Source organism: Protopterus annectens, chromosome 5.part0, assembly GCF_019279795.1.
Source record: "Protopterus annectens isolate FY-2018-M chromosome 5.part0, PAN1.0, whole genome shotgun sequence".
In the NCBI taxonomy this organism is placed as follows: Eukaryota; Metazoa; Chordata; order Ceratodontiformes; family Protopteridae; genus Protopterus; species Protopterus annectens.
The window spans coordinates 1,201,419,118-1,201,443,793 of record NC_056735.1 but is presented as its reverse complement, the minus strand read 5'-3'; the positions used below and the strand labels follow the sequence as shown (position 1 = coordinate 1,201,443,793).

Below are 24,676 nucleotides of genomic sequence, written 5' to 3'. Positions count from 1 at the left end.
CATGTTCACTGGGAAACCAGGGTGCACCCACCTGGTGTAGCAACATGTGGATACAGGGCCCCAGAGACGTATAAAAACAGGCCCCTTACAGGGTGTCTGGGTGAGTCAGACAGACTCTGAGGGAGGAGATACAGGAGATGTTGGAACTGGAAATAATCCAGGAGTCCAGCAGTCCCTGGGCCTCCCCAGTGGTGCTGGTACCAAAGAAGGATGGAGCACCAAGCTCTGTGTGGACTACAGGAAAGTGAATAGTCACACAGAGTCAGATGCTTACCCCATGCCTAGGAGAGATGAAGCCCTACAGCATCTGGGTATGGCTAAGTATCTCACCACTATCAATCTTACCAAGGACTACTGGCAGGTGCCCTTGACTCCCAGTGCTAGAGAGATGTCAGCCTTTGTGACTTCTTTCGGCTTGTATGAGTTCATGAAGATGCCCTTTTGAATGAAAAATGCCCAAGTAACTTTCCAGAGTCTGGTAGATCATATCCTACTAGAAGCAGTAGATTATGTCCTTGCTTACCTGGGTGATATTGCCATCTACAGCCATTCCTGGCAAGAGCACCTTCAGCATGTCAGGGAAGTGCTGGGCAGACTGCAGAAGGCAGGGTTGACCATTTAGCCCAGTAAGTGTCAGGTGGGAATGGCAAAGGTCTCCTACCTGGGACATAGAGTGGGGCATGGTAAGATCAGGCCCGAACTTGCCAAAGTGAAAGCCATTCAGGCATGGCCTGCCCCTGTTACCAAAAAGCAGGTGAGACCATTCTTAGGGACAGTGGGGTAGTATAGAAAGTGTGCCCCCAGTTATAGTACCATAGCTGCTCCCCCTCACAGACCTGACAAGGAAAATAGGCCAGATAAGGTAGTGTGGACCCCAGCATGTGAGCAGGCATTCCAGAAGCTAAATGAGCTTTGAGAGGACCCCCTGTGTTAGCCATTTCAGATTACAGCAAAGAATTTGTTGTGCAGGTGGATGCTTCAAACCATGGGGTGGGGCTGTACTTAGCCAGGTTTCCCCAGAGGGAGAAGAGCACTTAGTGGTATATCTCAGCCATAGACTCCAACCTAGGGAGGAATGTTATGCAGCTGTAGAAAAGTAATGTCTAGCCATAGTTTGGGCACTGCAGAAACTTCAGCCTTATCTGTATGGAAGGAAATTCACTGTAGTTACAAACCACAATCCTTTAACATAGCTACATGGAGCCAGTCAGCAAAATGCCAGGTTATTAATGTGGAGCTTAGGATTGCAGGCATATGGCATGATAGTAGAACACTCTAGTGGGGTCAGCAATGCCAACACAGATGGGCTGTCAAGACAAGGAATAAGGTAACATAATCCCAGATAGGCTTATTTCTCTCAAGTCAGATTTCTCAAAGGTCACTTGAAAAACTAGTTTGAGTCTTCGGGGGGGGGGGGGTGATGTGATGATATGGGCAAGTGCCAGCATAGCCAGATGGAGTTTTGTAAAGAATGATATGTCCTTTGAATATCAACCTGATTTATACAAGATGTTTGTGTTACAAATGTATTAGAACTGTATGTCACTTGTATATCAAACTGCTTTGTACAGATGCTTGTGATGAAAATGTATTTGTGAGGTTTGTTTGTGTTAAAATGTATCAACAGTGCACCCTGCTGAAATGAAAAGAAATGTACATGTATTACTGCAACTGAATTAAATGTACCAGCTAGCTTACTTTAGGAAAGTAAGGGAAATATAAATAAGCTCTTAAACCATTAAAACAGTACCCAACAGTGCTGAACAGGACCGGAAAAAAACCTTTGTTCATTAGCTCAATAAAAAGAGGGGAGGCTCCAGGCACTGGTTATTGTAACTGTCTGTGTTAAATTTCTGTCTAAAAGGGGAATACTGTGAGAACCTAGAGTCAGGTGACCAGATTAGGTTATTCTGGCAGCCCTCTTGGAAATTATATTTTAGATATTACAAAGAGAAATTGCAGTGTGTGTCTGCTTTTCCCTTTGTTGTTTGCATTATATTTAGAAACATTGGCAAAGAAAATAAGGGACTCAGAAATTCAAGGGTATAATTGGTATGGTAGTCAAGAAAAGCTGTCTTTATTTGCAGATGATATTATTTTATACGTGTCAAAACCAGAAAAGGACATTACAGTGTTGTGAAACATTTTAAGACAGTTTCAAATCTTCTCAGGATACAAAATTAATAAAGCTAAAACAAAGGCAGTAGTGGTAAACTATGTACGTATACACAAATTGATTCAGCAATATCTGTATTTATGGGGACATGATAAAATTACGTATTTAGGAGTATGGATTAGAAATGACTCTGTTGTGGCAGCTAAGGACATGTGGGAAGAGGCTAAACAGATGGTAATACAAAAACTGATAAACTGGAAACTTTGTTAAGTGGATATGGATACTAAGATACAAGCAATTAAAATATTTTTAGTCTCTTTAGTCTTGTACACAGGTCAGACATATTTTTTATCAACCAGAGGAGAAGCTTTGGATAGCAAAAAACAGTTGAAGGACTTTGTCTGGAAAGAGAAGACAGCAAGGGTCAAGTGGGATAAGCTGATTCTTCCTATAGAGCAAGGCAGACTAGGATTACCCAATTTGAGGGGATATTTTAGAGCAATACAGTTAAGGCTCTTATACATAGCACAAGGAGAAAACTATAATTCAGAGTGGAAAGGAATGATGATGGGGGAAGCTCAAAAAATAAGGAAAGATTGGGATTTTGGATGCAGACTCTTAAGGAGAACAACAAAAATCATACAGAGTGTTATATTCATAAAATAGCAGGGAGTATTCTAAAAACTAAACCAGCATGAGAATGGAGAAAAGAGATTCTACTGATAGGGATGACTTTGGTTAGGGATACAGATAATAGGCAAGAGGGGGCTGGAATTTATTGGAGAAAACTGGCAAAGGAACCACGGTATTGGGAGCAAATAACTAGAAAGTTAAAGGTAATAGTATGGGAAGAGGCCAAGAATGTATTTGGACTGCAGGTTAGAGACTGCCTTACCTATCAAGGATTGATATCAGAGTATAGGCAAAGAGAAAGAAATTGGGGGGGGGGGGTTCTAAATGAAAGACCAGCACTGGTAGAGTTTTTAGTGGAATCTAGAACAGAAACTGCCATTCAAAAAAATAATAATTAGTAGAGCATATAAAATCTTGCATGATAAAAATCAATCAGAGAAGCTTAGAAAGGATTGGGAAGAGAGATTGGATAAGCAGTTCACAAAGAGTCAATGGGTGGACATATGTATAGCACCCAAATATGCAGTAAAGTCTAGAAGATTTAGGATCTTTGCCTGGAAGAGTTTACATAGGTATTTTTATACCCCAAGCAGAATCCAAAGAATTTTTCCTCAGGTGGATAGCACATGTTGGAGATGTGATAGGCAAGAAGGAGGTGGCTGGAAAATTTTTTGGTAGTGTAGTGAGCTGGCGGAGATGCTCAGTAAGTGGATTTGATTGACTGGGGGGGGGGTGATTTTTTTGAGCTATGATAAAGAATCAGAATTGCCTAGGCATAGTAAAGCATTGCTGAGTCTAATTATGGTCGCTGCCAAAAAAGTACTAAAACATGGAAATCAAACCTAGACCAACTTTATTAGAAGTAGTGACTATACTAACATAGATAAAACAACTGGAACTGGGATCTTTAGAAAAGGGATGGAGCAAACTACATAGGAAAAAATGGGAATTGCGGGAACAATATATACAGAGAAGGAATGAGGTTTAAGAGGCAGGATTTGAATGAGCCGTATAATACTTAACTGACAATGACTGGATAGATTATAAGTGATGTATAATGTTTGCAACTGCAGTTGTTTCAATGGTTACTGTGATGTATAATGTTTGCAACTAAAGTGGTGTCAATGTTGTTAGTTTTTCATTTATATAAATGTAAGATTGCCTATGACATACATGATAATTTAATAAAGATGTTTATTGAAAAAAAGGAGAAATCTCAGAGTATTGAGTATTCTGTTTTTGAAGCCTGACCAGAAAGACCCTCACCCACAACATCTTCCCTTGTGTTAGTAAGTAAATTAACTAGGGAACAGTAAAATTATTTTAGATTCATTCAGGAATATAGTGAAGCTTAGTTTAGAGAGTGTTTTTCTTTATTTGTATGAGTCTGTCCATCAGTGTTAATTTCAGTATTTTCTGTGATATGAACTCTGTGCTTTACTCTAAATATATATATTCAGTATTTTCATGTTCTTTTATTATTTATTATTACATATATTTAAACTTTTATTGTGGCTGGTCCTTGTAGAAAGTATCTAACTTTTGAGAGTACTTATATTTATTCGGCGACACTGAGAGGCCACTCCAGAAGGCCTAGCCATCTTGATGAACTACTACCATTCGTATTAGTATTAATATTACACAGTATAATTGGACACTTTGTTAAGGGCCTTAGAGTAGCTGATTGTGGAGTGTCTGGTGGCAGTGATAACTACCTTATACCCTGGGCAGACAGGGATACAGCAGGTAAATCTGTGCCAGCCTTTCACAGGTGTGTGTGCGTGTGTGTGTGTGTGTGTGTGTGTGTGTGTGTGTATGAGCAATGAAATATCTCAGTGTTTGTATGTGTGTGTGTGTGTGTGTGTGTGTGTGTGTGTGTGTGTGTGTGTGTGTGTGTGTGTGTGTGTGTGCGTGTGTCAGCTACTTGAGGCAGGGTCACGAAGCACTGGGTTTACAGACAGGGTGCTGGAGGACTTGGCTTGAACACTCGACTGAGAACCTAACCCTACAGCTGTACCAGTGGGGAGTCTGTTGGGGACCTGGAGGAAGACAGATATAGAGACATCCAGACCCTGGGCTGAGTGTGTTCCCTGTGTGCTCGTAATGGAAACTGTGCTTGATGCAAAGAGGTTTGCATCTGGAAATACTGTGTGTATCCATTTGTATTCCAAGTGTATGTCCCTCTCCAGTGTCAGTGGTGAGGATTCAGGCTCCTGATTACTAGACCAGCATGGGAACGACACATATTGGTAGCCATCATATATTGGTCTCAGTGGTGGGCATCACACCTTGCATTAGCTGCTTTGTTCTACACTAAGTTCATTTTTTGCAGTTTGACTGTACTTTGTACCAACTGCTGCTTTATTTAATTTAAGTAAAAGTTCTGTTCTGCTATGCCTTTTACACTGCTGCTTATTTAATTCAAGGGAAAAAAGTATTTCAGGTTTGTTATTGTGTGTTCCCATTGCACTTCTGTTATAGTATAGTTTGGATTCAGACTGTCTAGTTTGTTTGGGATTGAGCACTAAAAATCAAGACATCTTTTCTTGGAGAAACCCCCGTGTACCCTTGTGGCAGGAGAAGTACAGTAGGACTATCTAATTAAAGGAATGCAACTGCATTCTCCCCACCTAGTCCTATAATTCTCTCTCCACCTCTAAACCCCTCTCTAGCTATGATCTATAGGCTACCACACACATGTACATATTGTAAATATCAAATTTGTACCATGTACCTAAAAATTTACACCTGCTCTCCAACATGAAATGTAACTGTAAATTGTTCATTAATAATATTGTGTCTGTATCTAAAGGTAACATGTACCTAAGAAATTACACCTGCTCCCTAGCATAAAACATAATTGTAAATTGTTCTTCTTTTCTTTATTTTATCTGTATCTAAACTTTGTAAAATGGAGCTTTTCTCCCTGGGCCTCCACTGAAAATGGGCTCCGTGAGCCCAGTGGACATCCCCGGTCATCAAACTGGAAATAAAAAATAATAAATAAATAAAAGGTTTACTGGTTTAGGGCTTAGTTTGATCTTTTCTTTACATTTTCTCCTTTGCTCTTGTTTGTGAGTAGCACACTGCTGGGTAGGGGTGGGTACCATTGGCAGTTATAGATGCAAACTTCTTGTTTTTAAATTTCCCTTAGCACAGTTTTAGTGCTCCTTCGGAAAGTTCTTGCGGTCCTACTCTCCTGTCAGGTGGAACACTAGGTGCAGCCTCTGAGGTACCATCGCATGTCCCAGCCACTAGCCCCTCCTTATTTAGACCTCTTCTCCTGTCCATCTATCTTACCTGGTCCTTCCTGTCCTCTTCCTGTTTTGACCACATTGATTTACCTTACACTATGGACAGACAATTTCCCACAGTTTCTCCAGCCAGTCACCTCATGTACACCGACAACCCTCTTATTCTAGTTTATACAAATTAAATATTTGAGAGATGCATCTATATCAAGAACCTAGAATCCATGCTCTCCCATACACCAGTCAGTACATCTGACACTGAGCAGGTTGTCAGCACACATACCTCCCCTCCCTCATCACCCCAACCAACAACACACATACCTACATTTGCAGAGGTTCTCATCAGAAATCTACCTAAACATCGTAGACCTCCCATACACAAGAATGCTTCACATAATACATCCTCTGTGAAATACAGTACACATAATAGCTCACGCACCAGTGTCTCAACAGACAAGCCCCTAAGGCAAAACACAAAACCAAACATCTTAGTCATAGGCAACTCCATTGTGAGACACACAGATGCCCCACTCACCAGGTTGGGTAAGGAAAAGATCACGGTCAGCTGTCTGTCAGATGCCAGGATCTGCAACCTCACACATGCCCTCAAGTCTCTCAACAGCAGGTACTGTTACAACTCATAGTCCATTGTTGGTATGAATGACTAGAGAAGTACCTCACTTGACTATATGAAAAGAGACATGATTGAGCTCTCTGATTATGGGTTGCAGGCAGGTATGTCCCTAGCCTTAAGCAGCATTTTACCTTCACCTAGGATGATGCCTCAATACAAACAAAAAATGATTGACTTAAATAACTGGCTTAGTTTCTGGTGTCATTCTAAGGGAATCCAGTACCTGTCAGCCTGGGATGACGTGATTGACAGATATCGATGCTTTGCTAGAGATGGTCTTCATCTGTCACCTCTGGGATTTCAGTTACTGGCTAAGGATCTTGCCACCCCCATTATGCCTTTTTTTAGGCAGGGTCACAAGGACAATGTAATAAGACCATCTAAAAGCAAACTCAATGTTATGCTGCTCAATGCTAGGAGTCTATATCTGAAGCTGCACTCACTCGAAGCAATCCTTACTCTGGAAGATGCTGACATCTGTGCAGTCAGAGACCTGGTTTAAGGCTGCAGAAAGCACCCCAGACTTACTGGGTAGCAATTCCTTCCACACGTTGAGACCTCAAACTGAAGGTGTGAGAACTAAGGGAGATGGTGTATCAATATTCATAAAAGACAAATACACCTCAAGACTAGTTAAACAGAGCAACTCCCATGAATTACTCCAGGTGCAATTAACTGTTGGTAAGACCCCTCTTCAAATCATTGCCAGCTATGGGAACCCCTCCATGAATCAGGACATCTACTCAGCCTACCTGGATCCACTTGAGTCAATCAAGATACAACCGAACACCTTGGTTTTGGGAGACTTTAATTACCATTACCGTCCATTGACTGGGTTAATCATAAGTGCACTAACGTTCTCACTCAAAGGTTCCTGGACTTCTTTAACTCTAATGCCTTGAACCATTTGATTGATACACCCACAAGGGGCTCAAACATTCTGGATCTGGTGTTCACCAACATGGAGGGTTGTTGTACCACCCAGTGTGCTGCCCTCCCTGGTGATGTCTGACCCCAGATCAGTCTCATTGGAGGTAGCAATAACACCGGCAGCCCCCCCCCCACCAGCAGCAAGTAGACTGAAAAACCAAGGTTAATTATGACCTCTTATGTGATGGCATAAACAGATTTATACGCCTCCCCCCACTGGTGGAGAGGTTACCTATGCTGGGGTATATACCAATGCTTTATACAAGCATCTATACAATTAATTGTATTAACTCTGCTGTACCTGATAGGATTAAAGCAAGATCCTCAAGGAAGAACAAACCCACCTGGTGGACATCAGCCATTAACAGGCTATACAATAAGAGGAGGAAATTGCTGTCTAAGAGTAGGAAGTTATGGTCTCAAACCTGAAAGCACTCCCTCCTCAACTTAAATTGGCAAATAAGACATCTTGTAAAGTCCTGTAAAGGTACTTATGAATCCAAATTAGCATCCCTAGCTAAGGAAAACCATAAAGGGATCTTTAGCTACATCCGAAACCTCAAAGGACAAACTCATATTTGCGCAGAACTTATAGTTAATGGAACTACATATACAGAACTGGTGGATATAGCCAACCTGCTGGCTGACAGTTTCAGTGCAAACTTCACTCCCCTGTCCCCACCACATATAAAACAAAGCATCCCTACACCTGTCCCCCACCTAGTATCTTGAAGGAGCAAGTCTTAAATACTCTAGCCAAGGCTAAAACACAGCCTCCATGGGGCAAGACAACATCCCAGGCTGCATTCTCAATGGATTAAAACAGAAATTAGCACCACCACTGGGTACCTTGTTCAACCACAGCCTTAGCACGGGTTTCATGCCTGCTGAATGGAGAGCAGCTATCTTCATCCTTTTGCATAAAGGTGGTGCATCCACGGACCCTGAGAACTATAGACCTATAAGCCTAACCAGCCTTATCTGCAAGGCCATGGAGGGTGTCATCCTGGACCCTATCAACAAAAATATAGGTAATTACAAACAATTGGCCCTACCCTGTTTGGCTTCATCAAAGGGAGATCATACCTGTTAAACTTGGTGGACCTTTTTGAGACATTCACCAAAGCCCTTGACAAAGGTAAAGCTGTGCATATGGCCTACCTAGACTTATCCAAGACCTTTGACACCATCACCCATTCAGGCATTCTTGATAAACTCACCCAGCTGGGTATCAACCCATACATTATCAGGTGGGTTGCAAACTGTCTCACTAATAGAACTCATATAGTCAAAGTAGGAGACTCTACCTCCTCCAACAGACCAGTAACCAGTGGTGTACCACAGGGGTCTGTTCTGGGGCCCCTACTGTTCATAATATGTTTCTTTGAAGTACAGACAAAAACTAAAGGTCTGTGGTTGACAAAGTTTGCCGATCCCTGCAAACTAGGAGAAGTAATTCAGTCCCCTAATGATGTTAATATCCTGCAAGAAGGACTTACACAGACTAATAATTGGTGCTAAAGGCATGGATTTACACTTAGTGCAAAAAGATACAATATTATCCCCTTCAGCAAGAGTGATGGGAACATCTAACAGCTAACTACTCCATAAACGGAATACCCTAAGCACGCAATCATTGGTGAGAGACCTGGGCACGGAGGTTGATAGCAACCTTACCTTTGATTACCATGACTCCATAGTAGTAAGAAGGGCATTCTTTGTTGCTCACCTCATAAATAATGGCATTGCCTCCAGAAAAAAGAGGTTATAACCCCCCTGTATTCTTCCCTTATCACGTCAATAATAGAGAATAATGCACCCTTTGGTATGTACCTCTCTAAGCACCTGCACCAAGGTTTCTTGCAAAGAAAATTCAAGGTCTCCAACACATGTCATACCTGGACAGACTGAAATCACTGTCTCTTTACTCTGTGCCATACAGACTGCTTAGAAGCAACCTGTGCCTTACATATAAGGCAATATCTGACCCTGCATTAACGGAAATGCTACACATTCGCAAGTGAAATGGTCCACATTTCACATCCTCAAGGGACCTTAACCTGGTATGTGACATCAGTAGAACTTGCTGGAGGAAAAGATTTCTCTTGCAGAGGTTACCTCATCTCTGGAACAGACTTCCAATCCATTTTAAGCAGGGCCCCTCATTGACCCTATTTAAGCATAATTTGGATGATTGGATGGGAAACTGTAAATCTGCCCTGGGGTTCCACCTGAGTCCCTGTTAGATATGGGTAATATTTGCTGATTTAGTATCTACCCATAACAGACACTCTTGGGAACAAGGGTTAACCAAGATAGGCTTGTAAGAGCTCTAGGGCCATTAGCCTAGTAACCTCCTATGATATAAAAGGTGGGAACAATAATTATGTAAGAAATATGATGCTTTTTGTAATGTCTTTAAATCTGAATGGTCTCATAGATAAATACATAAAAGAAAGAGTGGTGAACTCTATTAAAAATGTAGAGTGCAAATAGTTGTGTTACAGGATACACACATGGAAAGAACTGAACATGTGAATTTGATAAAGGTTTTCAGGATGGTTATTCTGCATAATATACACAAACGCTGGAAGATAAACTGTTTATGTAAAAAACACGGCAAAGCTTTCAGGTCAAAAACCCTTCTTCAGTGTATGCACTGAAGAAGGGTTTTTGACCTGAAAGCTTTGCCGTGTTTTTTACATATTCTGCATAATACCCAGGGCAAAGGAAAAGAGGCGAACTTATATTAATTGCAAGAGGAGATCCAATATGGATAGAAGTGGAAAAAAAGATAATAGTGACAGATTTGTAGTGCTAAGGGACTACTGGCAAGGGAGGAGGTTTACACTGGCATGTATTTATATTCCACCTAAAACTGCTATAATGGAGCTTAAGAAATTCCTGGGAGAAATAATTAGGTTTCAGCAAGGAATATTACTTATAGGTGGGGAATGGAATTTGATTTGCAACAGTGAAGATGTGTCTGGGGGCCTAGAAGGGAAATATAACAAGGAGGGTAGAGTTTTGAAGAAATGTATACAAATGTTTAGCATGGAAGATACAAATTCAGTACTAGGAGTTCGGAGTGAATTTACATATTATTCTACAAGATACAAAAACTGGGCTAGGCTAGATAGAATGTATATTTCACAGGAATATGTGCAGTTAATTGAAGATCTTGAAATCACTCAATAACTATTTCAGATCATGCACCAATAATAACTAAAATAAAAACACAAGGTGATGAAATAAAAATATGAAACTGATGCTTTCCCACCTATCTGTTGAAAAGAGAGGAGTTTAAGGAATGGGTTTTGGAAATTATTCAGGTATTATTAGAAAAGATAGACATTTCTTCTGAAAATATAGCTAGGGGTGGGATAAAATTAAAGTGGAGTTTAAAACTAGGGTGGAAATAAAGGAAAGGGAGGTACGGTTAAGAAGTAACAAATATTATTTAGAGAGACTGACAAATGTTCAAGTATTGCAAAATAGGGGGAATCCTACAGAACATGAAGAGGATCAAATGCAGAAATAAGGGGTTACCTCAATAATATGAATGAGTTTAGAAAGACTGCTGTTAAGCAACTGTTTTTTGCTAATAACATTAGAGCACAAAAACTTTTAGCACAACGACTTGGGCAACAGAAAGTAGAAAGGGCTGCCACCAGTCTTAGGGAGCCTATAACAAGGAAGGTAACAAAATCCTGTAGAAGTATTTATTTATTTATTTAACATTTGTTTACTGGGGAAGTCCGACTGGGCAAGTTTGCCAATTTTCAGTGGAGGCCCGGGGAGAAAAGTTCCACATAATAACAGCATAACAGTCAGTATTTTAAACAATAGTGAAACAATCAGAGAAATGATAATAATAAATCACATAGTAACACATATTATCACAGTTCAATTTAGTAGTAAAGCTAACAGGATCACTTAGTAACACATTTTGGCATTTACACTTAGTAACAAGAAATCATTCAGTGGAGTAGTGTCTCAGAGCTACAATAGCTTAATATACAATGGAACAGTGTCTCAGATATGCCTGTTTGGTACTGTAAATTGTTATGTTTAATGCTATACTTATAATGACATAGGATCTGTAAGCAAATAGAGATTTATTGAAAGTGGAGAGTAGGACGAGAGAGTGTGAGGATGGGAGTAAGTAAGGTATTTGGTAAGCATAGATATAACAATGAAAGTGGAGAATAGGAAGAGAGAGGGTGAGGAAGTGAGAAATGGGTTCAAAATGGGTTCTGCCTGGTGAGGAGCAGGAGCATGACCAGTTGTCATTTAAGTGGGACTTCAGCAGTTTTTTGAAGTGCAGTAGGTTAGCTGTGTGTAGTATGCTCTGGGGGGTTGGAGTTCCAAGATTTAGTTACATAGTTAGAATATAGTGAGTACAATAAATATTTAAGAAATTTTATGAAAGTCTGTATAAGGCAGAGAAATATGGAAATCAAGAAAAGGTACAAATGAAAATGTTTATGGAAGAATTAAATATGTCAAGGTTAGAGGTAGACGAGGCTCAATTACCAGCAGTATAGGAAGAGATGAGATAAAAATGGTGATGTATAACCAATCTACAGGAAATTCCCCATGAATAGATGGTATTCTGTGGAAGTTTGGAAGCCAGGAGGGAAAAAAACTGATAAAGATCTGGAAGGTTTTGTTTAACAGTATTTTAACAGGAGGAAAAGTGGCAACATCCTGTGTAAAAAAGTGGTGGTAGCTGTAATAGCTAAAGAAGGTAAAGATCTATCAGATCCAGCTTCATACAGGCCCATTTCAATATTAAACCATCATTATAAAGTGTTCATGTCTATAATGGCTAAAAAAAATGCAAAGGTGATGCCGAAATTGATAAATATGGATCAGTGTGGTTTTGTGGAAGGAAGACAAACATGTGACAACATTAACAGAACAGTGATGATCCAGAGGGAAGCAAAATGTAAGAAAATACCACTGTTATTGGTAGGTCTTAATGCAGAGAAAGCATTTGACAGAGTAAGCTGGAACGTTTTGAGCAGGGCAATGGAAGTATTTGCTTTCCCTGATAATATTATAAGGTTGATTAGGAGTATATATGAGGAATCAGAGGCAAAAATTAAAGTGGGTGGGGTCCTCTCTGATAATTTCTGCTTGAGTAGAGGAACCAGGCAGGGGTGTTTTCTTTCCCCTTTGTTGTTTGCATTATATTTAGAACCACTGATGGGGAAAGTGGGGGATGCGGGGGTTCAGGGACAAGTTTGTTATGGTTGTCAGGAGAGGCTGGCTGTGTTTGCAGATGGTGTTGTTTTGTTCCTGGTGGAACCAGGAAGGGATGCTGCAGTGTTGTGGAACATTTTGGGACAGTTTTAAATCTTGTTGGGATACAGGATTGGTGAGACTGGGACAAAGGCAGTGGTTTGTGTGTCTGCACACGAATTTGGCTCAGCAGTGTCCTTGTTTATGGGGACATGATGGGATGAGGTGTTTGGGAGTGTGGATTGGAGGTGGCTCCATTGTGGTAGCTGAAGATGTGTGGGAGGAGACTGGACAGAGCATGGTGCAGGAGCTAAGGGTCTGGAGGCTTTGTTATATGGATGTGGATGGTGGGATGCAGGCGGTTGGAATGTTTTTGCTTCCTTTGGTTTTGTACGCAGGTCGGGCATGTTTTTGTCAGCTGGAGGAAAGTTGTGGATAGCAGTTGGGAAGGAGGTGGGGGATTTTGAGTGGGTGACCCAGGGGTTGGGTGGGGTGTGCTGATTCTTCCAGTGGAGCAGGCCAGACTGGGATTTCCCAATTTGGAGGGTGGGGGTATTTTGAAGTGGCAAATTTGAGGCTCTTGTAAGTAGCACAGGAGGAAAACTGTGACTCGAGGTTGAGGGGGGGATGGTGGTGGTGCAGGGGCTGAGATTTTGGATTCTAGACCTTTGGGGAGAATGACAGTGGTCATGCAGAGTGTTGTATTCATGAAGTGGCAGAGAGCATTTTGAGAGCTGGGCTAGCACGGGAGTGGGGGGGGGGGTTTGCCAGTGGAGAGGGCTGCAGTTGCAAATGCAGGCAGTGGCCAGGAGGGAGCTAGAGTTGTTGGTGAGGCCTGGCAGGGGATACAAGGTGTTGAGAGCAGATAGCTGGAGGGGGAGAGGGAGTGGAATGGGAAGACACCAAGAATTTGTTTGCACTGCGGGTAGGGGGTTGACTTTCCTATTGAGAATTGATGGAATGTGGGCAGGGGACCAGCACTGGTGGAGTTCTTGATGGGGTTAGAATGGAGGCTGCCATTTGGGGAGGAATAATTAGTGGAGTTTGTGAAGTGTTGCATGACGGCTATGGGAATCGGTCGGAGGGGATTGGAAGAAGAGAGTGGGTGGGCAACTCTTGGAGAGACAGTGGGAGGATACATGTGTAATTTTAATTATATTAGACTCTTGACAGAATTTTTTAAACCAATGGAAGCTGACCTTGTAACAAGAACTGAACTGTTGCTTAATGAGTTAAGAAGAAAGTTTACTCATGAATCCTGCCATTTTAAACTAGATGAAATGCTTACTAATGTATGTTTGTTTGAAAATAAGTTACAGGAACAAAAGAGAAAGAAGTTACAGCATGATTACTATGTCCACCACAGGAACAAGCATTAGAGAGACTGCCAGGAATGAAGAGAGGATGGATGTTGCAACATTAGTGGTGAATATTTCTTCTGTGTCCTTAACTCCATTGCAACTGTCTTTACTTAACAGAGGCATATCATTTATTCCATCTGAAACTTCAGGTTTTTGTGAAGTCATGTTGGATTTACACCTCTTTGACAAAGGTGTAATGTTGAAGTTACTTTTTCCAAATGAATCTCAAGTTAATAAGTTTAAAAAAATGAGTACTTTTAATCCACCACTTCACCCTTTCCTAGAAGCATAGATTTTCAGCATTTGTTACAGAATAAAGGTAAGCAAGACAGGCATTTTTATAACCTGACATGGTGAGTGTCAGGCTCTGCTTGAACTATAAAATAATGACAAAATTAGAACTCATCCCACTGATAAAGGCAGTGCAGTTGTTATACTTGACACTACTCAGTGTTTAGCAAGTATGCTGGCTCATTTATCTGACTCTGCTTAAGCTAAGTTAGCAGGTTTTGATGTTAAAAACTGAGTTCAAAAGTTTATGATGAATTGTATGAACTGCTTATGACTGGCCTATTGACTTATGAACTGCTTTTATATTTAAATGTTGATGAACCTCAGTTACCAATCTTGCATGGGTTACCAAAGATTCATAAGCATGCCACTGAATCACTTATGAGGCTGATTATAGCTGGATAGGGGTGGATTACGGAGTCATCATCTATATATGTTGAGACTAAGTTAAAACCAATATTAACAAAAACACCTGCTGTTGTTAGAGGTATAGACACATTTTTACATGGGTTATACAAATGTGTTAATAGTATTGATTGCACAGATTTAATTTTGGTAACCTTAGATGTTTGTACTCTGTTTACAGTAATTCCAAATGAGTATGGCCTAGAAGCAGTTAGTAAGTTTTTAACTAATAATAGTGATTATACTACGAATGGAATGTCTTTAATCTGTGCACTATTAAATATCGTTTTAGAAAATAATGACTTCATTTTTAAGAATGAATTTTATATGCAAACACTTGTTTGATGTCTTTATGGGAACATGAATACATTTATAATAACATCAGTTTTAAAGGTGATATTGTTTATAATAGGTGCTTTGTAGATGATTTGTTTACATTGTGGAGTGGTGATGATATACAATTGAAAACATTTGTTCAAGGCTTGAATACCAGTACTGATTTTTTAAGGTTTACATTTAATTTCTCCTACTCAGCTATAGATTTCTTGGATGTTCATCTAGTTAAGAATAACTGTGGGGGTTTAGATATGAAGGTTTTTAGGAAGCCTTGCTGGAAGAATAATAAACTCTATTGTACAAGTATGCACCCCACTCACATTTACTGTAATATGGTGAGAGGCCAATTCCTAATAGCTTCTAGATAACATATTGATGATGTGGCTGTGGAAGATGCCTTTCAGACTTTAAGTTCTGAACTAGTAGATAGGGGATATAAACCCCAGGAAGTTAGAGAAACAGCTAAGTGTTAGGGGAATGTCTGGTTGTCCCTATTTCTCTGCTTTTAGATGCTCAAATAATGAGACTAGATCCACACAGAATTTTCTGAGAGTCAACCTTTCTTACGCTAGTAACATAGAAATGGTATGTGATATAGTTAATAAAATTGGTCCCTGTTACTAGTGGATAAGCGTGTTAAGAATTTAGTGGGTGAAAAGCCTAGTTTTGCCTTTAGTAACAAACCTTCATTGAAACAAAGGTTATGTTATGCCAAAAATAAAAATATGAACAAGCCAATACTTTCTGTTAGAATGGGTACATTCCCTTGTCGCAGTTGCAAGGCTTACAACTTCATTTCAGAAGTTAATTATTTTATCCACCAATCAACTAAAATAAGATTTGAAATGACATTTTATGCTGACTGCAAGAGTCAAGATTTGGTATACCTGGCTACTTGTAAAGACTGTTTATGTTTTTATGATGGGAAAACAAATCGTAGTTTGAAAGGCAGAATTTTAGAAAATTTGGAATAAATTAGGAGGAATGTTGATTCCAATGCACTCTTTAAACATATTAAAGAGAATCCTGGTCACTTTCTGTTTTTCAAGTGTCGCAGTTAGTACATAAGAGTTTAAAGGGTGGACCTTTGAGAAATAGAACTGAAGTTGCTGAAACAAAATGGATAATTACTTTGCAAGCAGGTAAGCATTTTGGCTTGAATGAAAGTGTTCTCCTTAAGCCATTTTTGAAATTAAGTAAATTGAGGCATTAATTTAATTGTTAATTACTGGTTGCTATGTGAATTAAATGATCTTAACTGCTCTTATGGTATATATAATTATATGCTCAGTTTTAATGGTTAGGTCTGAAGAAGTGCTTATTGCATGAACGCACTTACCTCTTGTTAATATAGAGGTACTTTTATTCTTGGAATCTTCAGTTGTGTTGGCTTACTTCCATTATATTTTCTTTTCTATACATGTGTCTCCCAGGTGTGCAGTGGTGTCTGGAAGATTTGGAATATTTGCTTGGAGCTGTTTGCATGGGAATTTTTGTACCCCTGGTGGACTCCATGGAGTTTTCCTTGGGTGGAAGGTGTGTGTTGTAGGTTTTAAACAAATTTTCATAAAATTTCTGAAATATTTCTAGTACCTCTATAGAATCTCTTTTTATCTTCCTTGTTATAGGTTCCCTAAGCTTGCCAACAGCCCTTTCTACTTTCTTTTGCCCGAGTCATTGTGATAAACATTTTTTTGTGCTCTGGAGTTATTACCATAAAACAGCTGCTTGACAGGAGTCATTCTAAACTCATGCATGTTAGCGAGGTAATCCCTTATTTTCTATTTAGCATTCTGCAATTGTTCCTCTTCTTGTTCTGTGAGATTCCCCCTATTCTGCAATACTTTAACCTTTGCCAGTCCCACTAAATAATTCTTGTTACTTCTTAAACATATCTCTCTCTCTTTATTTCTGCTCTAATTTTAAGCTCCACTTTAATTTTATCCCACTCCCTTTCTATAGTTTCAGAATAAATTTCTATCTTGTCTCTTAACACCTGAATAATGTCCACTGCCCATTCCTTAAATTCTTCTCTTTTCAAAAGATAGGTGTGGAAAGCACCAGTGTCTCATTTTTATTTCATTACCCTGCATTTTTTAGTTATTATTGGTATGTGATCTGAAATTTATTGGATGTGTATCAAACCTTTCAACTAAATGTACATGTTCCTGTGAAATATAAGTTCTGTCTAGCCTAGCCCAGTTTTTGAATCTTGGGGGACTCCTACTACTTAATTCACATCTTCCATGCCAAATATTTTCATAACTTTCTTCAAAAATCTGCCCTCCTTTTTTATATTTTCCCTTCTGGCCCCCCCAGATAAATCTTCACTGCTGCAAATCAAATTCCAGTCCCCATGTATAAGTAATATTCCCTGCTGAAAGCTGACTATTTCTCCCAGAATTTTCTTAAGCTCCATTGTAGCAGTTTTAGGTATAATATAAATACATGCCAATGTAATCCTCTTCCCTTGTCAGTAGCCCCTTAGTGCTACAAATCTATTATTATCTTTTTTATCCTCTTCAATCACTGTTGGAGCTTCTCTTCCAATTAATATAAGCCCTCCTCTTTTCCTTTGTCCCAGGTATTTCGCTGAATAACTGTACCAGAAACCTTTCTTTATCAAATTCACACGCTCAGTTCTTCCAAATGTGGCTCCTGTAGCGTAGCTATTTATTTACATTTCGTAATATAGTTCACTGCAGCTTATCATTTCAGCGATTGTACTTCAGGCAAATTATCATTTCTATGAACCGGAGAAATGAAAACAAAAACAGCGACTGACAAAAAAGTTGAACGCAGAAGTGGAGAATGTTCGAATTTGACACAATCCAAACATTCACCATCCTTCTGCAACTGCTATTACTGTGCAATAAACAGTAAAGAACATTTTTGCTCCCCCCACACCCCCTGCTACTTATATATACAAACTTCGAGATTGCACTACAGTGAGGTAAAGGGTACATTTCTTAATCCCCACTATAGTGCGATCTGCATTAAAATGTAGAAATTCACAACAGAGAAAGCTGTAGTACATTCGCTGTTGTGCATTTCTACATTTATTTATTTGTTCTTTGGATACTATTGAATTGAGCATTCGGACTAACGTAAATCAAACAAAGTCCAAGCGCCCATTTGATAGTAAACCATTCACTGCCCTTTCTTTTTTGTATATATCTCTGACACCATTTATGTTTAAAGATAATATAGAAATTGTCATTATGTTACAAAATTATCATTCCCATCTATTATTTGCAGCAGCTTTTTTAAGTGTCTAGTTCCAGCATTTGTGTTACATGCATACACTAATATTTGGCAGGTTGATTTTTTTATACAGTTGTTTTTGTCATAGCCCTTTGAGCCTATGTCATGTCTTACACAATTTTTTATTGAAAGCCCTCAAACACAAATGAAACCCCCAAATACACCCCTAAAACCTATTAACTTAATACTAAAACACACAGCTATGTACATCTTCAAATACTGAAGTTTTATCCTCCTAATAGGAACAATTGTCCCAGACTGACAGCCATTCTTACAGACTTGGATTAACCTAAAAGGAAGGTTATCAGTATGAAGATGCATGGTACAGCCTGTGCTTCTTCTAAGTGCTGTCTAGTTTTGTCTTATCTTTATTACTGTCCTGGATTGGGAAAACACTTGATTGCTTTCAGAAAACATTAACTCCTAGCTATTGAAGAAATACATATTCTGCTTTTATGCTCTTTATTATATTGCCTCCATGGACACATAAGAACAACATACACATCTGCTTCTACAACCACTCATATATTTGCTAGGAGAAGCCTTTTTTATTTTATTCAATGTTATTTTTTATTTACTTGCTTTCTCTTAAAACTTGTTACTAGATCAAGCCAAGGGCCTTAATCCAGTCATTCACCTATGCAAGAGTGGGAAAAAGCACATCAACTTTTCTTGTGGCATGCTCTTTTTGCCCAGACTTTTCTTCTTTGTTTACATTGCAGTGCCTACATTTCTTAAAACTGAACAAGGGGAAAGAAAGAAGAGGGGGAACATGGAGCACCTGCTTTCTTTAGTTTCCTCATTACACCCAAAAAATAACTGAGAAAGCTTTAATTTATAATATGCAGATTCTATCATGCACTATAAAATACTACTAAGAACAAACTTTTGCTGTACTTACAGTTAAACTCCTTCCCTCCTCTTTCCCTCTCCTAAATATTCTTCCAGACATTAATGACATGAAATAGGGCATATGCTTTAGAGTCTCCTACAAGTTTAACAAAGTCAAAAAAGTCCAATATTTCCAGGTTTTCTTGTTCTGTCATGTTCCAAAATATAATTAAATATATGTAATCCCACATTTATTAGTCCATTTTTGAGTTGCTGGTTTTATTCCTGCTGATCTCCATCTCTCAGATCCAGTCTGTGCTTCATTTCCAATGTAGTCTCAGTTCTTCTAGTCAACTCTTGTGCTTTTTTGTCTCTCAAGCATTTTCCTTTGAAACATTGGAAAAGATTTCACTGACACAGTCTCTCTGTGGCCTTTATTACCAGAAAAACAAGAAGCAGAATCTCCTGTTTCTCAGCTCACTTTTTGTTATATAAACTGTTGTATTTTCTCCTTAACATGCTCTGGATCAAAAATGTATTTTGTCCCTCCAGTAAAAATAGTCTGAAAATAGCTGAGTACAGCAACTTGAACCTCATTCCTGCTTCTTGACATTCTCTGATTAATGGAATACATTTACTCCTCTTCTGCCTGGTGTATAGTGAGTAATGACCTTCCAAAAACATTCTACTCTCTCCCACTTTTAGTACTTTGTCCTTCTGCCACAGTTTTGTCAGAATCAGCTACTGCTGGTATGATTGCATCTTTACTATTAAAGGTCTAGGTTGCTTCCTTATGGCCAGGTTTGGATCATACACATGATGTGCCTTTCCAATTAACAACTTCAGCTGTGGAATACCAGTCCAGTTCCTTATCTGTGCTTTTATGAAATGAATACAGTTGGTTCCTTTTGGCTTCTCTGGTACAGCAGAAAATCTCAGGATTTCCCTATGTGCTGTATCCTGTAATTCTATTATTTTTGAAACATCTCTTCTTGAGCAGTCTCATATTCAGCTAGCCTTTTTTTTCATTTAGACCTCTGATTTTTGCAGTTTTATCACCTCATCTGAATATCTGTTTAAAACGTCTTCCATTTTTTCCAGCCTTTTGTTGTTTGAGTTGATACACTCCTTCACTGTTTCATTTATTTTATTTAGCTCTGAGTACATATGACTTATTTTTTCCTCTAGGTTCCTGGAAGTAACGTCTTGAACCAAACTAGAGCTTGCACTGCTTTTTGCTGAATAGCTGCAGAATTTTTCCCAATCAGTGTGTTTCCCTCATCTTTTGTGATTGACTTTTTTCAGTTTCTCAGAATTCTTTTTTTTCTGGCATCCAGGCAGTGCACTCAGTAGCTAGTTACTGAAATTTACCCAAAATATGAGTTTACTCTCTCTCTCTCTTTTGAGTTTCTTTTTTCACACTGGAAGAGTTGAAATTAAGCTGTTACTCAGTGTGCAGCCATCTTAGGAGGGAATCTGGCAATGATGTTGCTACTCTTGTCTTTGAAAATGGTTAAAATATAAAAAGGCATCTGCTATTGGATGTGAGTTTGTTAAAGTCGGTGAAATGTATTTAAAACTGAATGGGCATCATTATACAATTGATTTAGCAATCTAACAGGAAATTAAATATTCTGTTTTCTCTCTCCCCAACAGATAGCTCTGAAAATAGTAAAGATTAAATTGTTGATACAGACAGGAAAGTTACTTGTGAGGAAGATGCTAATGTTCCTTCCCAGGATGTAGTTGGTGGTTTCATGATTTTAATGACTGAACAAGGGGGTGGGTGGGAAAGTAATGGAGGGGAAGTCTCAAGAAAGTATAGTTTCTCTCCCTTCATATTCTGCTTCTTTAAAACTCCTTCACATACTTTTGCAGTTTTTTACAGCATTAAAAATTATATTTCCGTCTCACTTTATATTTACTTTAGTTATCCGTGCTGCTAAAACATTGGTCAGATCAGATTTACTTTTCTATTTATAATACTATCACATTGTGGCTTTCCCACCAGCCCTTACAAAGTCAGTCTGAGATCTCTGTTCTAACCTAATGTATTGGCTCTTCATTAATGGAAAATGCTTTGAACCTCTCTCTGTCAAGAATGGTACAAGACAGAGCACTGCCCTTTTTCTCCCTGTATATTTAGTTTTTAAAGCGAATCCCTTCTTAGCCATCTCGAAATATTCTCTTCAAATAATTTCCCTACTTTTAAGAATTACTTAACATTCACAGCTTCACAAATGATATTATTATTTGCTTTTATATTTCAAGTAGATATATTTCCATGATTCTGTATGTTATATAGAAAAGTTTGCCACTTTTTCAAATTATAGCCTAAATAAACAAAACAGTGTACTCTTTCAACTTTATGACTATAAACTGATAACTTGATTTTGATTTCCTGGATCAAAATATCTCCTGTACTGAAATATTTATATATAATATTTATACAAAACAAAAACAGTTATGATATTCACAACATACTTAACATGTGGAATTTATTACATTAAGATTACATTAGGTGGAACTACCAGGCATGTTCATTACTTTCAAAAATATCAGTAATAATGTCTTCCTAATAAATCTTTATTACGTATAACCTTCTCTTAGCACTCTAACACTAAAAACATGTCCGGAACATGAAGAATTTGATTTTAAAATCTTACATCCTAAATCTGTCAGCATTTTTTGTATAAACGTATAGCATCAACAACTTTGGGCAGAATTAATTTACTTAATACATATTGGTAATGTTTTGATATGGAGAACTGCCAAATGTTTTTCAAAACAGTATGGATACCAAATAGTAATTCCAAATGGTACCCAGTTTGATTTGCATTGTGGTGCAAGTGCCTGATTTTAGCTGACTTAAATCCTTCTTGTGTACCTTTCCTGTCTCCACATAGTCTGTCCATACTTAAAGTCCACCCCTCATTTTGTAGCTTAATTAAAATGTCCAAAGTCTTCTTAAGGAAATTAATTTACTCTTTGAAGATTTATGCTCAACTAATAATCTGAACATTTTAGTTGGTGTTACAATTCTAGCAAACTGGTTGTAGCAAACTTCTTTGCCAAGAAACTCTCACCTTCTGAAATCTATGATCAATATTCCCTACCCAAATGTTAAATGCTAACATCATTATTTGGAATATTCTTCAGAGGAAATTATAAATGGATTCCTTTTGTCTGGCTATCTATTCAAACTTTATAACATTAGAAAAATCAATAAAAAAGTAAAAAAAGTTAACTCCTAAGTCGTACAAAGCCTGTACCTGTTAACTGTCCCATTAAACTAATCTTTGAAAGACAAGTTTTTACTCTTTGTACTGGATTAAATTTTTTTAAGCACATTTATTAAATTATCACTTAAGCTATAGGCAGGCATACATTAACAGAAAAGAAAACAAGCCAAATTAACATTTTTTTTTTCATTTACATACATTATGTGTCACATATTGTTTCTTTCCTTGTAACTATCATCATTCCAGCATTACATAAGTTGCTGAATTCCTGCCTTCCTTTAAATCTCACTCTTCCTCTTGAACATTATTCTGCATGCTGCTTTATATATATATATATATATATATATATATATATATATATATATATATATAATAAGTATATTCTTTGCGTATTTGAGTTAGGGCCTTTCAACTGGTTGCTTTTTCATACTTAGGTGCAAAGGATATGGCTCACTATGCTACTAAAATGTTATAGGGCACATCTGTGAACAGTATAGATAATAATGTGATTAGCATTTTAAGCACAATGCCTAAGCTCATTCTACATTTACAGATGCATACATCATGGTACATATGTTGATTTAAATCAAAAGTTTTTAATACCCTGCCTAAGAAGCAGGCATGGTATAAACTTACTTTGAGAATATAATTACTGAGTTTAGAATCTCTTCTGTTGCCTCATGATCTTTTTATGAAAATTCACACTTTATTTAATGGACTAAAGTCTAAACGAAAGATTAAGACTGTAGAGTCCATGTGTTATATTTTTTTGCACATTTTTGGGGTTCTAGTGCCTGGGTGCATTATGCTTCCTTTTCATAGCAAGATATGATATATAGTCATCTCTATTTCTCTTGCTTTGAAGATGGCCTGGCCCTGAATCCACAGGATGCAGGATATTCAAACTGTCTAGCAGTATAGCAGTCCCAAAATAAAGCTCTTTCAGTGTCTGCCAGTAGATGGTACCTGGCAGCTAACTAAGTCAAAGAAAGCAGAAGGAATAAAATCCAATATCTGACTTTGTACAAGTCTCTCCAATGTATAACTCCGGTCAGAATGAATAAAGGCTTTAGAATTTACTTTGTTGTGTATTTCTGCAGCGGAGATACTCCAGTTGTAGATACATGATTCCTTTCTCCTCTCAGATTTTGCACAATTTGCTTTATCTTTCCATAGTTTATTACTTCATTTAAGCTTTCTTTCACATCCTTTAAGCAACAAGACACTATAGTATCACATTTATATGTGTGGCCTTGAAGTCCATTCCATGTCAAGGGTGTCTACATGTTTTTGCTTGACCTGAATGAAAGCAGATATTAGGCAGATGTCTTGAGGCATTTTACCCTTGTTTTTGCTAGGAAATAAGTTGTGAGGCTGGCCTAATGGTTAAGGTGTTTGCCTTACAAACACAAGATGCAGGGTTTTTGTCTCACAAGGGATAATTGGCTAGGCTTAACATGGCTCGCAAGGGCAGTTAGCTTAGTACTAATCTATGAACCTATGAATCCAAATTACATGTTTTATATAGTCTGCTTTTCAGTGTTTCTGTTACACACATTATATATTAGGTGATTAGCAAGATTAATACACAGCACTACACAAATAATTAATATATGAAATCAATACATAGTAATAATGGTACTGTACAAAGCAATAGACAATGGCATCAACATCAATGACAACTGTAGTAATAATGTTAATGACAATCATGACAAACAAAATTAGTGATTTTATATATATATCCCAGACCTGGAGATGGTCGATGTCACACTCCTGTCGATCATCTGTGTTGTTGACCTAACTGTGTTGACAAAACTGGTGTCAACATTTGGGAATTTCGACCAAAGTCACAGCTTCTACACATGGCTGTAGTCAAAACAGGCAAATGTTGATGTCAATAACATTGACTGCCAAAGGTCAGCAATACAACACGCATGCATGAGGAAAATCTTCACTGCATGCAAAGATGTAGCTTTCAAAAAACATTTAAAAATTTAGATTTTTTGCAGGGGGGGGGTGCCTCCTACTACCCCCATGTGAGGAGCTGTGTGCACCACAACCCCTCCTAATTATATATATTAACTTCAGGATCATACTGTCACCAGGAAAGGGGTGTCTTCCCAGAGATTGTTCAT

The 24,676-nt window shown here is 38.3% G+C and overlaps 1 protein-coding gene across 1 annotated transcript in view; it reads right to left on the bottom strand.

The window, feature by feature from the left end:
* Window positions 1-24,676, bottom strand: part of LOC122802339 (transcriptional coactivator YAP1-like) — a gene marked incomplete in the record, with an annotated part of 1,778,419 nt that overhangs the window by 1,303,292 nt on the left and 450,451 nt on the right.